Source organism: Hylobates moloch, unplaced genomic scaffold (genome assembly GCF_009828535.3).
Source record: "Hylobates moloch isolate HMO894 unplaced genomic scaffold, HMol_V3 SCAFFOLD_16, whole genome shotgun sequence".
Taxonomy (NCBI): Eukaryota; Metazoa; Chordata; class Mammalia; order Primates; family Hylobatidae; genus Hylobates; species Hylobates moloch.
In genome coordinates this window covers 31,552,018-31,567,053 of record NW_026652291.1, presented here as the reverse complement: position 1 = coordinate 31,567,053, position 15,036 = coordinate 31,552,018, and the positions used below count along the sequence as shown (strand labels likewise).

At 47.0% G+C, this 15,036-nt stretch overlaps 1 non-coding gene across 1 annotated transcript; it reads left to right on the top strand.

The window, feature by feature from the left end:
* The first annotated feature begins 11,555 nt into the window (after positions 1-11,555).
* LOC116456488 (small nucleolar RNA U13) lies at positions 11,556-11,659 on the top strand. The gene has a single exon (XR_004244711.1). It is a non-coding gene; the product is annotated as a small nucleolar RNA U13 (small nucleolar RNA).
* The last annotated feature ends 3,377 nt before the right edge of the window (positions 11,660-15,036 follow it).

Genomic DNA, 15,036 nt, shown 5'->3' with positions numbered 1-15,036 from the left:
TAAATAGAAGTAATTCCTTAGTGCATTCTGCTTAAGGCAACCAATGAGAGAATATGTTAGCCAGGCTTCTAAAGGCAATCATGTGATACTCCATATTTGCTAAAACAAGAGCTGAATATTTTTTTTGTTCCGTATGCAATTCCAAATTTTCAGTCACAATTTCATGAATATTCAGTATTTCTGCATGCCCAGGAGTAATTAGCAGACAGTGTAAATGTGTGAAGGCCTGACACTTACACATACATTGCTTTTTTCTCTATATAGGGTGGCAGTTGCTGGAGTACCAGGGCACCAAGTGGAGGATGTGGCAGACAGCCTCTAAGATGCGCCCGCTGCCAGTGATCTCTGCCTCCAGGTATTCATACCCTTGTATAATCCTCTCTCAAGTGTAGGCTGAATCCATTGACTGAGTTCTGACAAATAGAATATGGCCAGTGATATGATGTTACTTCTGAGACTAGGTTATAAAAAAAAACTGCAGCTTCCATACTGGGTCCTTTGTATGCCTTTCACTCTATCGGAACACTCACTGTGGGGGAAGCCAACTGCCACGTCCTAAGGCAGCCTGGTAGAAAGGGAGCTAGGCCTGCCAATCACCATTTGAGGGAGCTTGGAAAGGGATGCTTCTCCTTCCCCCCATATTAATCAAGACTTCAGATAAGACCTTCAACCCCAGCCAGCAGCTGAAGGGCCTCCGTTGGGCCCTTCAGGCAGAGGCACCCAGCTAAGCTGCCTGGATTCCTGACCCACAGAAACTATAAGATAATAAATGTTGTCTTAAGCTGCTGTGTTTTGAGGAATTCATTACATGGCCACAAATAACACAGAGACCAATAGAGAATCCTTGGGGACCCAGTGACAACCCTGCACGGCCTTCCTGATAGAACATGGAAAGGAATGCAGGGGCCAGAGCCAGATCTAAGCCTAAGACACAAACCCCAAGAACAGAAGCCCCAGCTCTCAGTCCTTTTGCAGAGCAAGGGTCATTCTTGAATTTAAACTAGGTCAGGGGGTGTGGACTCCTGCTTGGTCCCAGGCAGCCCTGGTATTGAGTGTCACCTACCTGACAGCACATGCAGATGTCTTTGTGTCACCAGAATTGACATCTGTCCAGGCATCCTCTTCCTCCCCCTCCAGGCATTTACCCTGATCCCTGAGGGCTTGGCCCAAACAGTGGCTGCGGAGTCAGGGCTTCATCCTAGAAGGAGAGTTGGCAAGAAGGGCCTTCAACCCTGGCAGCCAGAAGGGGTAGGCGATTTTGGTTGGGGTGGAGGGTCAAAAAACTAGGAAGAAAGGCTTGTGGTCCTGCTGTTGAAGAGCAAGTCGTGGACTATCTCTGATAAGGATCACCTCCACACTGCTGCCAGGGCGAGGGAGAACATTCTGTCCACGTGATGGTGTCTTTCTCTCAGCATCATTTCCTCTCTGGCTGGAACAAATTATTTACTTTTAAAATATAAAACAAAGTTTCAGGAAGCAAGAGAGATGTCATACTCCATCCCTGACCAGGGCAGGCATCTACTTGTGATTGCCCCCACGGCTCCCTCCCTTCAGTCAATCCAGTACAAGCCAGCAATTGTAGAGGCTGTTTCTGTTTTCCCTCCAGAGACACTAGGCTCTGATTTTTCTCATGTGCAGTGGCCGCAGCTGCTGTGTTGCCATGCCGTCATCCGGTTGCTATGACTTGTGAGGTTGTGGATGTGCCAGAACGTGAATCTATTAATTTAACAGGAACTAGGCTCAGCACATATATTCCTTGTTAGGTCATTTGCTTTGCTACCTAAACCACATCCAATGTGTTCGGCAATGGGCATGTTTCCTAGAGTCTGGCTTTGCAAGAATGCCAAGTGCCCCAAATTTTGAGTCTGCACAGTCAGTTTTATATAATTAAATTACTGTGGAGGACAGAAAGGCATTCTAGCATGGGGATGCAAACACATCGTTTCAGGGAAAAAAAACCAAGGAGGGGGAAATGGTTAAAGTCGCTGGTCCTAATTCTTTATGCACTTAGGTCCTCTCTGCAGGAGGTGTATATACTCCTCCCTGAGCCCAGGTTGCTCACTGCCAAGGTCTGAGCTCTCCAGCACCACACTAGGCGTCGTGTGCCACCATAGAGGGAAGCACCATACTTTTCTGTTGTGTTGAGCACACAGACAGGCATTGTCTTTATTTTTTTTTTAGATGGAGTCTCACTCTGTCGCCCAGCCTGGAGTGCAATGGCATGATCTCAGCTCACTGGAACCTCTGCCTCCTGAGTTCAAGCAATTCTCCTTCCTCAGCCTCCCAAGTAACTGGGATTGCAGGTGCCCGCCACTATGCCCAGCTAATTTTTGTATTTTTAATAGAGACGGGGTTTCACCATGTTGGTCAGGCCAGTCTTGAACCCCTGACCTCAGGTGATCTGCCCACCTCAGCCTCCCAAAGTGCTGGGATTACAGGCGTGAGCCACCGCGCCCGGCCCAGACAGGCATTTTCCACTCACTCCTTCAGTTAACACTCAGTGGGCGTCTATTACTGTGTATGCTAGGGATGCAGAGATGAAAAGGACAAAGTCCCTAGTGGGAGAGAATTACATAAATTGCAATGCAGTATGAGAAGTATTCGAGTTGAGCTTTGCAGAGAGTGTGTCCGGAATTGGTGGGTTCTTGGTCTCACTGACTTCAAGAATGAAGGCACGGACCCTCGCGGTGAGTGTTACAGCTCTTAAGGTGGCGCGTCTGGAGGTGTTCGTTCCTTCTGATGCTCGTATGTGTTCGGCGTTTCTTCCTTCTGGTGGGTTCGTGGTCTCGCTGGCTCAGGAGTGAAGCTGCAGACCTTTGCGGTGAGTGTTACAGCTCATAAAAGCAGTGTGGACCGAAAGAGCGAGCAGTAGCAAAACTTATTGCAAAGAGCTAAAGAACAAAGCTTCCACAGCGTGGAAGGGGACCCAAGCGAGTTGCCACTGCTGGCTCCAGCGGCCTGCTTTTATTCTCTTATCTGGCCCCATCCACGTCCTGCTGACTGGTAGAGCCCAGTGGTCTGTTTTGACAGGGCGCTGATTGGTGCATTTACAATCCCTGAGCTAGACATAAAGGTTCTCCACGTCCCCATCAGATCAGTTAGATACAGAGTATCCACACAAAGGTTCTCTAAGGCCCCACCAGAGCAGCTAGACACAGAGTGTTGATGGGTGCACTCACAAACCCTGAGCTAGACACAGGGTGCTGATTGGTGTGTTTACAAACCTTGAGCTAGATACAGAGTGCCGATTGGTGTATTTACAATCCCTGAGCTAGACATAAAGGTTCTCCACATCTCCACCAGACTCAGGAGCCTAGCTGGCTTCACCCAGTGGATCCTGCACCAAGGCTGCAGGTTGAGCTGCCTGCCAGTCCCGCGCCATACGCTTGCACTCCTCAGCTCTTGGATGGTCGTTGGGACTGGGCACCGTGGAGCAGGGGGCACACTTGTCGGGGAGGCTCGGGCTGCACAGGAGCCCACGGAGGCGGGGGAAGGCTCAGGCATGGTGGGCTGCAGGTCCCGAGCCCTGCCCCGCCAGAAGGCAGCTAAGGCCTGGTGAGAAATCGAGCGCAGCACCGGTGGGCTGGCACTTCTGGGGGACCAAGTACACCCTCCGCAGCTGCTGGCCCGTGTGCTAAATCCCTCATTGCCCGGGGCCGGCAAGGCCGGCCAGCTGCTCTGAGTGAGGGGCCCGCCAAGCCCACGCCCACCCAGAACTCCAGCTGGCTCGCAAGCACCTCACGCAGCCCCGGTTCCCGCTCGCACCTCTCCCTCCACACCTCCCTGCAAGCTGAGGGAGCCGGCTCCCGCCTTGGCCAGCCCAGAAAGGGGCTCCCACAGTGCAGCGGTGGGCTGGAGGGCTCCTCAAGTGCTGCCAAAGTGGGAGCCCAGGCAGAGGAGGCGCGGAGAGCAAGCGAGGGCTGTGAGGACTGCCAGCACGCTGTCACCTCTCAAGAGCACTATGAGATCTCAGAGAAGGGGGAAAGTAAGTCTGAGGAGAGGGGTTATGGGTCACCACCAGGGTGTTTCTTTTTACAAAAAGAGAATATATTAAAAATTAACTGGATATATTGCATTAAGTAATAATAAGTATTGTTTTGTGTAGCATTTGTTTCAGTTATGTACTATATATGTACATTCGTGCAGTGTCAGAATGTAAAACAAATTTCCTACATTCAGACAAAGAAGTGTGAAAGTTCTGGGTTTAGAGAATGATAAATAAGGCCAGGTGTGGTGGCTCATGCCTGTAATCCCAGCACTCTGGGAGGCCGAGGCGGGTGGATCACCTGAGGTCAGGAGTTGGAGACCAGCCTGGCCAACATGGTGAAACCCTGTCTCTACTAAAAATACAAAAATTAGCTGGCCGTATTGGCACATGCCTATAATCCCAGCTGTTCAGGAGGCTGAGGCGGGAGAATTGCTTGAACCCGAGAGGCAGAGGTTTCAGTGAGCTGAGATCGCTCCATTGCACTCCAGCCTGGGTGACAAGAGCAAGACTCCATCCCAAGGAAAAAAAAAAAAAAGAGAGAGAGAGAGAGATAAAGTGGTAAATAACTACCACACACTGAACGCCTTTGATAGGCCAGGCATCAGGGTGTTGGTGTCCCACTATATAGCTGAAGAGGTTAGCTATAACTTAAGAGATTTTCCAGATCCTTCAGATTCTCCCTCCTTAGTAAAGCAAAGGCCATGCCTGAATGACTAGCTCCTGGAGTCTTCTCTTAGCAGAGCAGAGGCCGTTTCCACCAGAACAGCAGGCCAACTCTAATGTAGAGACAGAGAAAGCCCTAAGATAGATAGAGAGAACCTAAGATAGAGAAAGCCCCACTCTCTTTCTGGCCTGCTGGGGGGTGGGAAGGGTAAGGAGAGAGAAGAGGGTCAGAAGGGTCTCATGCTTGTTCCTTTTCTCCAGGTCTTGGATGGGGTCTGGACAGTTGCACTACCTAATGAGTGGTACTCCGTACACAGAGGGAGCTCTCACCCAGCTCCCCACTAGGGACTCTGGGAGGAACTTGTATCCAAGGCTGTTTTATGCCCAACCGGGGCAGCCATGCCAAAGTGAACCTGGCAGTGAAAAAACCTGAGTAGGTAGAGAGAAGCTCTGAGGCTGAGCTCTCCTGATTCCCCCTGATTCTTGCATGGCATGGATATCATATTGGGAGCCAGCAGCCTGCTGTGTGTGGGACGGCCCTGATGGGGCAAGGTGACCCTACAGCAAGCTCGGAGGAGGTCAGGGGTCTGTACCACTGAGAACAGAGGGAGAAATGAGCATGAGCATCAAGTTGCAAGGGGGAGGAACCACTGTTGGAGGGAGAGGGTTTGCCTACCAGAGCAGCGAGGCCTGAAGAGTAAGCAGAAACCAAGAGGACAAGGCAGCTTGGTATGGGGGCATAGGAACAAGGATTCAGAATGGCCCACAGGCTGCCTGGCTGCAAGGCCCATCTCTGCCACATACTATCTGTGTGACCTGGGACAGGTTACTCATCTTTTTATGCCTCAGTTTCCTTATCTGTAAAACAAGGATGATGATAACAGTTGTACATATATGATAAGGTTGTTATGATAATTAAATTAGTTTGTAAAGTTCTTACATATAAGCATTCTGTAAGCATCAGTTAAACAAGTAAATCATTCACCAGACAATAGGATTCTACATGGATAGCAACATCACATGTCTCCCACACCCTCAAATCGGACTGTCGGTTAAAAATTCCCACAACCAGCCGGGCGCGGTGGCTCATGCCAGCACTTTGGGAGGCTGAGGCAGGCGAATCACAAGGTCAGGAGTTTGAGACCTGGCCAACATGGTGAAACCCTGTCTCTACTAAAAATACAAAAAATTAGCTGGGCATAGTGGTGGGCGCCTGTAATCCCAGCTACTCGGGAGACTGAGGCAGTAGAATCACTTGAACCTGAGAGACGGAGGTTGCAGTGAGCCAAAATTGTGCCACTGCATTCCAGCCTGGGTGACAGAGCAAGACTCCATCTCAAAAAAAAAAAAGAAAAAAGAAAAGAAAAAAATTCTCCCAACCATCATCAGCTCAGCTCATGGGGAGGACTGGATCAGTTATAGACTACACATTTAAGATGTGATCTACATTATGGCCGGGCGCAGTGGCTCATGCCTGTAATCTCAGCACTTTGGGAGGCTGAGGTGGGTGGATCACCTGAGGTCAGGAGTTGGAGACCAGCCTGACCAACATGGAGAAACCCCATCTCTATTAAAAATACAAAAAATTAGCTGGGTATGGTGGTGCATACCTGTAATCCCAGCTACTTGGGAGGCTAAGGCAGGAGAAATCACTTGAACCTGGGAGGCAGAGGTTGCAGTGAGCCGAGATCATGCCATTGCACTCCAGCCTGGGCAACAAGAGTGAAACTCCATCTCAAAAAAATACATATAATCTAAATTAAAAGGCTTGACCGTCCCCAAACACAGTCCAGCTTGGAAGACAGACACAGCAAGTCTTTACATTTACTTACCTCAGATTGTCCAAAAGTAATTCAGAAGGGAACTGCAGTAGGCAGAATAAAGATCTTCCCCCAAATGTTCATATCCTAATGAATATGTTAGGTTTCATGACAAAAGGGAAATTAAGGTTGCAGATGCAATTAAGATTTGCTAATTAGCTGACCTTAAAATAAAGCAGTTATTCAACCAGACTTCCCTTCCCCAAAAAATAAATGCATAAAAAATAAAGCGATTATCTTGGATTATCGAAGTAGGTTCATCGTAATCACAAGCGTCCTTAAAAGTGGAACCTAGAGGCAGGAGAGGAGTCAGTGTCAGAGGGAGATGTGTTATGGAAGAATGGATGGTTGAAGACAAATAGCATTGCTGGCTTTGAAGACGGAGAAAAGGGGTCATGACCCAAGAAATGCAGAGTTTCTGGAAGCCAGAAAAGGCAAGGAAACAAATTCTCTGGAGCCGCAGAAAGGAACACGATCTAGCCAGCACCTTAATTTTAGCCTGGTAAACCTGCATTGGATTTTTGACCTACAGAACTGTAAGGTAAAAAGTCTGTGTTGTTTTAAGCTGCCAAGTTGGTGGTAATTTGTTACAGTAGCCATATAAAACTGGTAATTTGTTACAGTAGCCATAGAAAACTAATGCAGGCATGTCTTCTAAATGTGATGTTCTCTGTGAAGTGTTTATGCCAGGTATTAGAAGCCCTGGTTTTCATATTAGAGCCTGAGCAGAAAGTCAAATTAGGTGGGCCAAGCAATGTCCCAGGATGCTGGGTCACCAGAAGGTTTCCAAAGTAACAAGCCACTAGAAAGTCAATGGCTTGAGTCCCAAACTCTGAGACAGTATCCCTTTTTTTCTTTTTTTTGAGACAGAGTCTCACTCTGTCACCCAGGCTGAAGTGCAGTGATGCAATCTTGGCTTACTACAACCTCTGCCTCCTGGGTTCAAGTGCTTCTCCTGCCTCAGCTAATTTTTTTAGTTTTCTTTTTTTTTTTTTTAGTACAGACGGGGTTTCATAATGTTGGCCAGGCTGCTCTTGAACTGACCTTGAGTGATCTGCCTGCCTTGGCCTCCCAAAACGCTGGGATTACAGGCGTGAGCCACCGCGCCTGGCCCTGAGACAGTATCTTGAAAGTACAATCTGATTGCGGGCCCCAGCTTAGGGATGAACTCTAATTCACACATTCTTTCTTGAAGCTTCTTCTCCGACTTGTTAGCCTCGCAGGCCACAATGTGGAGGCCAAGTGTAGAAATAGTTAACAAAAGTAAAGTGGAGTCAGCTGTCCAAAGCTGCTGTGGAAATTCTGTGCATTCGACGACCGCAGGAGCCCAGCAAGCCTGTACAACCACCCAGAGTTTGTAAATCAGTCTTTCACAATGGATAGAAAAACACAAACCCAAGCATCAAGGCAACCTACATGACATTTCTGGGACCCAGGTTGGCCAGCTGTGCTGGATCCCAGTTCTTTCACCCCACACAGGGTGCTTTTTCCTGTCTGAGATAGGTGAATATTTATTGGCAGGCACAGCTCAAAGGTTAGAGCCCACCGCACAGTGGGGAGGAAGTATTTTCACAGTTCTCTGCCAGTAATAAATGTTGGTCCTTGGACATCAGTCTTAGCATAATGTGGGAGGTGTCATTTGGGTTCATAGGCCAAGAGGTTGCTGGGCATTCATGAGATTACTTTAGGGCCCACAGCTTCTTTTAGGAAGAGGGAAGTCTTCCTCTTCTGTGTGTGGTAATATCTGGGGATTACAGCAACCAGGTGTGTGGCAGTATATAGAGTCCATAAGGGGCTGCAGATCTTCAGGGATCTTCATGAACTAAAATTCTTCACGATAGCACCAAGGAACAGAGCATAAAAGCAGTAGTTTATGGATTGCTTGGACAGGGCAAAAGACTCCATGATCCCTCTAATTTATCCCCTTTTACTTCCCAATTCCAAATAGAGTTCTCCAGGAGGCAATGAGCTAGAAGGACCTCTTTGGATAGCCAGTTCTATATTTATATTTATATTTATATTTATATTTATATTTATATTTATATCTAGAGCAGGCCACCACATCTGCAGGAACATCTGTGGTTCCCATACCACTCTTTTAGAATCACCAGCTAAAGATATCCCACTCGAATGGCCTTTGCCCTGTACCATTGTGCTTGGCCTTGTTTTACTGACATAATTTTTGCCCTTTGCCCCCAGTTGGAGGGTGTGGCCACTGACTCACCTGCCAGGAACTCATTGCCCGAGTCCAGTCAACAGGTTAACTCCCATCTGAGTTGGTTGCAAAGAGCCTGAGGACCCATGGAATGCCGCAGAATTCCTCTGTGGACCACATCCCAGGTCCTGGTATGGTTCCAGCGGTATCTACGAGCTCCTGTCCTCAGTTGCTTTGGCCTTTCTTTAGCCTAGGAATTTATTCTTCTCCAGGCAGAGGAATAAAACGAACAGCCATTATGCCTGACAGCCAGAGGCCTGGCTGGATTCAAGGTCTTGGTTATAGACACAAAATATCTGCCTCAGATGTGGACCCCACACAACAAATAACATCTTACTTCATGGCCCATGTAGTCCTCATTTCAGATGAGAGACTAGACCAAGTCAGGAATCTTGGTGACTGCATCATGGTGACTGTTAGATCTTACCACATTTATTTTAGGTATTGATAAACATGATGCAAGAGATGAGTGAACATTCCAAAACCAACTGCAGTGTGGCCACCCTGGGTTCTCCCAGCATGCATTATTTTCAGGAAGCAGATAATATTTGGAAGGTTATATTCTTTCTCCCAATTGTGAATTTATGGAGCTTCTAGGGTTTTCTAATAGCTATGCGAAGGAATGATTTGAATTGTCTAAACCCAGTCAAGGCTGTGAATTGAGAGCTGTATCATCAAAAAATAAGACGTGCCAAAATCCACAAGCAAGCCTCCAAATGCTCTTTCCATAACTGAAACCAATAAGAATCAATATAGAACAGAAAGCACTAGTGGACTTGGGCTTCTGGTTCTCCATCTTCCTCACCCTGTGCTTTCCAGTATGGCAGAGAACCGTGAGCTCACTTTCCATAGACTGCACGTACGTAACGCTTGTTGGAAGACAATTCTCCGTGGGTCTCTCCCATGTCTGCATGCCTTGCAAGCAGAGTCACTGCCCTTTGTTTCAGACCAACTTTTTAACAGAGCTGCTTTCCCAGAGCAAAGTAAAGCATGCTTACTGTCCATTAGCTAAGATTCTGAGCAGGGTGCTTCAGCTCACACCTAGGCAGAGGGGGGAGGATTACTTGAGCCTAGGAGTTCGAGGTTGCAGTGAGCTATGATTGCCTGGGCAATAGAGCAATATGCTGACTCAAAAAAAAAAAAAAAAAGATTTTGGTTCCCCAAGCTTAAAGCTGTACTCTCTTGTGATATGCTTTGCTGTGTGTACAGATGTCACCTGGCCCCCTTTGCGTTGTCTTTGGCAACTGGGACTCAGGAAATGAGCACGAGAAAATGTCAGTATTTTTGCTATTGCTATTGCTATGAGCAAATAAGACCTTTTGTTTCAGACACACCTAGAAGTCTTGTGTCTTCTGCCAGCATCCATGAAGCTGCGGCAGGCTCACTTGTTAGCTTGCAAGTAGGATAAAATCTTAAACCCTCCACAGTTCTTGACAAGCTCTCATTTCTTTCTCATATAACACACTCCTTCAATCCACCAACGAATTCCCCTCACTCCTGTGATCCTTAAAGCCACCTAGGCAGTTTAGGTCAAGGGGAAACTACTCATGTAGAAGTGAGAACAGACCAAATTAAAGAGCAAGACTGAAGCTAAACCAGGACCTGGTGACAGGGCTGAGATATCCGGAAGTTTGGTTTAAGGCTGAGACCAGAGAAAGATCACTGTAATTCTGAGCTGTTTATAGCTATATTGTTGGTTGTATGTTCCAGCCAATTGACTGACAGGCAATTCTAAACATGCTTAAGAGAACAAACTTACTGGTTTTCTCATCTGTAAAATGAAATGAGTTGGATTAGATTGTTTCTGATGTGCCTTCTAGCTGTAAAATTTGTGCTTTATAAATCTGTAACAGGGCTGCCTAGCATACACATTAGGCACTTGACCTAATTTAAAATAATGATTGCAAAGAGGACTATGACGCAGTGGAAAGGACACAGCATTAGCAGTTAAGAAGCCTGAACTCTAGGCTTAGTCTGCCACTACCTAGCTGTGTGACACTGGGCAAGCCACTTAAATTACCTGGAGGAGGCAGGTGGGGACGTAGACTTAAGATGATTTTGGATGGCTCAGAGATGTGGCATTAAATTATATATTGAAAAAGGAATTTTTCTTTTCAGTTGTCTTTTTGTTTTTCTGATTATGTCAAAGAGAGAGTCTCAGTTTAGTGCTGGTGTGTCTTCAACAACTCTTCAATACCTCCCATCCTCCCTTTTTGGCAAAGAGAGAAGTCTCAAGCTCAGATACTTCACAGGCAGCGCTAGCTAGATAGCATTTAATAACATTGCCCAGATCTCTTTGCTTTATTTTTGTTTTGCCTTCCATTTGTGGCAAATAATTCAAGTTTTCCACTTATGAGAATGATGCAAAGTTTCCTTTAAAAGTAAATTAATTATGAAAATGTTCTAAAATTGATTGTGGTAATGTTGCACAATTCTGTGAATATACCTTAAAAAAAAAAAAAAAAAAAAGCCCACTGAATTGTAAGCTTTATATGGGTGAGTTGGATGGTGTGTGAATTACATCCCAAAAAAGCCGCTCTAAAAAATAAATTGAGGCCAGGCACGGTGGCTCATGCCTATAATCCCAGCACTTTGGGAGGCCAAGGTGGGAAGATCGTTTTAGCCCAGGAGTTTGAGACCAGCCTGGGCAACATAGTGAGATCCTGGCTCTACGAAAAGTCAAAAAAATTAACCAGACATGGTGGCATGCTCTTCTAGGCCCAGCTACTCAGGAAACTGAGGCAGGAGGCTTACTTTGAGCCTGGGAGGTCTAGGCTGCTGTGAGCTATGATTGCACCACTGCACTCCAGCCAGGGTAACAGAGTGAGACCCTGTCTCAAAAAAAAAAAAAAAAAAAAAGTAAATTGGTATCCTTTTGTAGTTCATAAGCATGACGATTGGCTTTTCACTTTCATGTGTGAGATGTGCCTCACTCAAACCTTGTTATATTGTCAGCACATTACCTATCTGATGTGGAAAAAAAAAAAAAAAAAGAAAGAAAAACACATTGGAACCAGATATGTGCCTGTAGTCCTAGCTACTCGGGAGCCTGAGGCAGGTAGGTCTCTTGAAAAGGCTGTAATGTGCTATGATCACATCTGTGAATACTAGCCATTGCACTCCAGCTTGAGCAACATAGTGAGACCCCATCTTTTTTTTTTTTTTTTTTTGAGGCAGAGTTTTGCTCTGTCACCCAGGCAGGAGTGCAGTGGCACAATCTTGGCTCATTGCAACCTCTGCCTCCCGGGTTCAAGCGATTCTTGTGCCTCAGCCTCCCGAGTAGCTGGGATTACAGGCCTGCACCACCACACCCAGCTAATTTTTTGTATTTTTGGTAGAGACAGAGTTTCACCATGTTGACCAGGCTGGTCTCAAACTCCTGACCTCAAGTGATCCATCTGCCTTGGCCTCCCAAAGTGCTGGAATGACAGGCGTGAGCCACCATGTCTAGCCCCATCTCTTAAACAAAAGAGTACATTGATTAATGTAAAAAAGGGACTAATTTAAATAAAATTCTAAGCAAGAAATAGTATAGTGGTCAGTTGATATCGAAAAAGTTGCGCGGAAGATACAAGACTAAAGTTTGGAGAAACAATGCAACGTGATGTTGGACGTGTTCCTTACGTCTCTGACTCTGATTCCTGGCCTACCAAATGAAATGGTGATGTCTCCCCGGATTTGTTAAAAGGGAGATAACATAGCACAGGGAACCCTCAGTGCAAGGTCCTGCACATGCATGGCTTCTGATGAAGGGGGATGGTTGATGAATTGACTGAGCTCCCACCCTGGTGCCAGGCCCTGGGCTTTCAAATGTTAACTGCATCCTCACAATAACTCCACTGCAGGAGCTAGTGGTGCTGTTCCCATTCAGCAAGCCCTGGGGAGTAGTTGTTGTTTATTCTCCTTTTACAGATTAATGAGCTATGGCTCAGGGAGATTAAGTAACTTGCCTGAAGTCACAGAGCTAGTGAGTGGCTCAAGGATGAAGTTCAACTCAGACTCTGACTTCAAAGCTCCTGCTCTTTCCCTTTTACCACATTGCCCCCTCTTCACCTGACCTGATTAAACAATCTACCTGTCCAGCCTGGGCAACGTGGCAAAACCCCGTCTCTACCAAAAATACAAAAAGTAGCCAGGCGTGGTTGTGCATGCCTGTGGTCCTAGCTTCTCAGGAGGCTGAGGAGGGAGGATCACTTGAGTCTGGGAGGTGGAGGTTGCAGTGAGCTGAGATTGCACCACTACACTCCAGCCTGGGTGACAGAGTGAGACCCCATCTCAAAAAAAAAAAACAAAAAAACAAAAAAACAGAATCCACCTGCCATGGAAGGGGGTGTTTAGGACCAGGGAGGAGGAGGGACACAAAAAGAACTCCATCCCTTTCTTGAAGCTGAGCATCCTCAGTCTGGCTGCCAGCCTGAGGGACCCACCTTCCTGGTTCTGGTTTTCCATTGTCTCCCCTGTCCCCAGCTGTCTGGTGGAAAATTCTCTTTCTTCATCAGTCCCTCAGGGGCTGGAGTCCTTTCCTGCTGCAGGGTCCCTGCCACCTCCTGCTGGGTTTTTCTCCTCCCATCTACTCACCTGTTCAGACTTTGGCCAACTGCCTGACATTGGGCCATTGCTGACCCTTGACGCTGTGAAGCTCAGCTGGTATCTTGGTCCCCACCAGTCTTCTGGTTTGATGGTGAGCTCCCCTCCAATGAAGTAATCAAACCTAGGCTACTTCTCTCTCCTGCCACTGCCAATCCCCACTTCAGGCCACCATCATCTCCTGACTGGGCACCTAGTGTGCCCTCCAGCCTTGCGTGCCTCCATTCCTTTAACTAGTATGGTTCAAAGTGAGTTTACTGAGGTACAACTTGATTAGGAAACTCTCTGCTTATCCTTCAGCATCTCCCCACTGTCCTGTGGGTAACGTCTTGACTCCTTAGCCTGGATTTTTAAGACCTTTGTGAACCGGTACTTCCTGTACCTTCCAGCTGCTTCTCTCCCCAGTCTTCTCTTCATCCCAGACAAGCCAGTCATTTGATACTGATTACAGTCCCTGAAGGCTTCTAGATGTCCTTGACACACAGTTGGTACTCACTAAATAGTAATTAACGCGCTATGGCCTCTTGCCGCCAGTCTTTGTACGTGCTGTTCCCTCAGTCTGGAATGCCCTTTCTTCCCCTGTTCTCCCAATTCTGCCTGATTGTTTTGGACTCTGCTCACATGTGATCTCAAGGAAGCCTTCCTTGCCCTCCCATGTCAGGTACATCTCTCTGTGCTACAATAATACGCTGTGCTTTCCTCCGGAAGCACAGGCCCTGGAGTCTAACTTCCTGGATTTACTTACTTATTTGTTTATTTTTGAGACAGGGTCTCACTCTGTCACCCAGGCTGAAATGCAGTGACATAATCAGGGCTCACTGCGACCTCTGCCTCCTGGGCTCAAGCGATCCTCCCACCTCAGCCTCCAAAGTAGCTGGGACTACTAGGTGCGCACCACTATGCCCAACTAATTTTCTGTATATTTTGTAGGGACAGGGTCTCGCCATATTGCCCAGGCTGGTCTTGAACTCCTGGCCTCAAGCAATCTGCCTGCCTTGGCCTCTCAAAGTGCTGGGATTATAGGCATGAGCCACCGCACCCAGCCCAGATTTAAACTCTTGGTATGCTATGTGCCCCAGCTGTGTGACATTGGGCAAGTCACTTCACTTCTCTGTGCCTCCATTTCCTCATCTGTAAGATGGAATAATAATAATATCTACTAATACGATTTCTGTAAGGATTCTATGAAACAATGCAGCCTCAACAGCTTAGTGCAGATTCTGGCATGTAGTGAACACTCCATAAATGTTAGCTATTATTATTACAGCCCACATGATAATCTATGGTAGATACCAGTTCCCTGCGTTGTCTTCCTTGTTCTAAGCTCCTTGCGGGCAGGGAGTATGTCTCATTTACCATTGAATCTCTGGGTGCCTCTCTTAGAACCTGACACACATGGTGCTCAGTACATATTTATTGAATGGAGGAATGAATGAATGAATGAATGAATGAATGAATGAATATCTCACTTCTTGGTTTAGCTCAGCAGACTTTGCCTAATCCTGAAGTTCTTTCTGGATTCCCAAGACCAGTTTTCCTTGCTCTGGCCTGGGCAGGTCACAGCCCAGATCTTGTTTATGACATTTTGATTTCAGATCTAAATAACTGGTCTCAACACAAGACAGACATCCCCCCAGGTAGTGTATAAGAGAAGTCGCTCATAGTTTGGTAGAAATGCCCTCTCAGCACCTCCACCTCCGTTTGCTCTAATTTGTCATGATGAGGCATGGGCAGCACTCACACAGAGCAGGTCATTCCTCCTT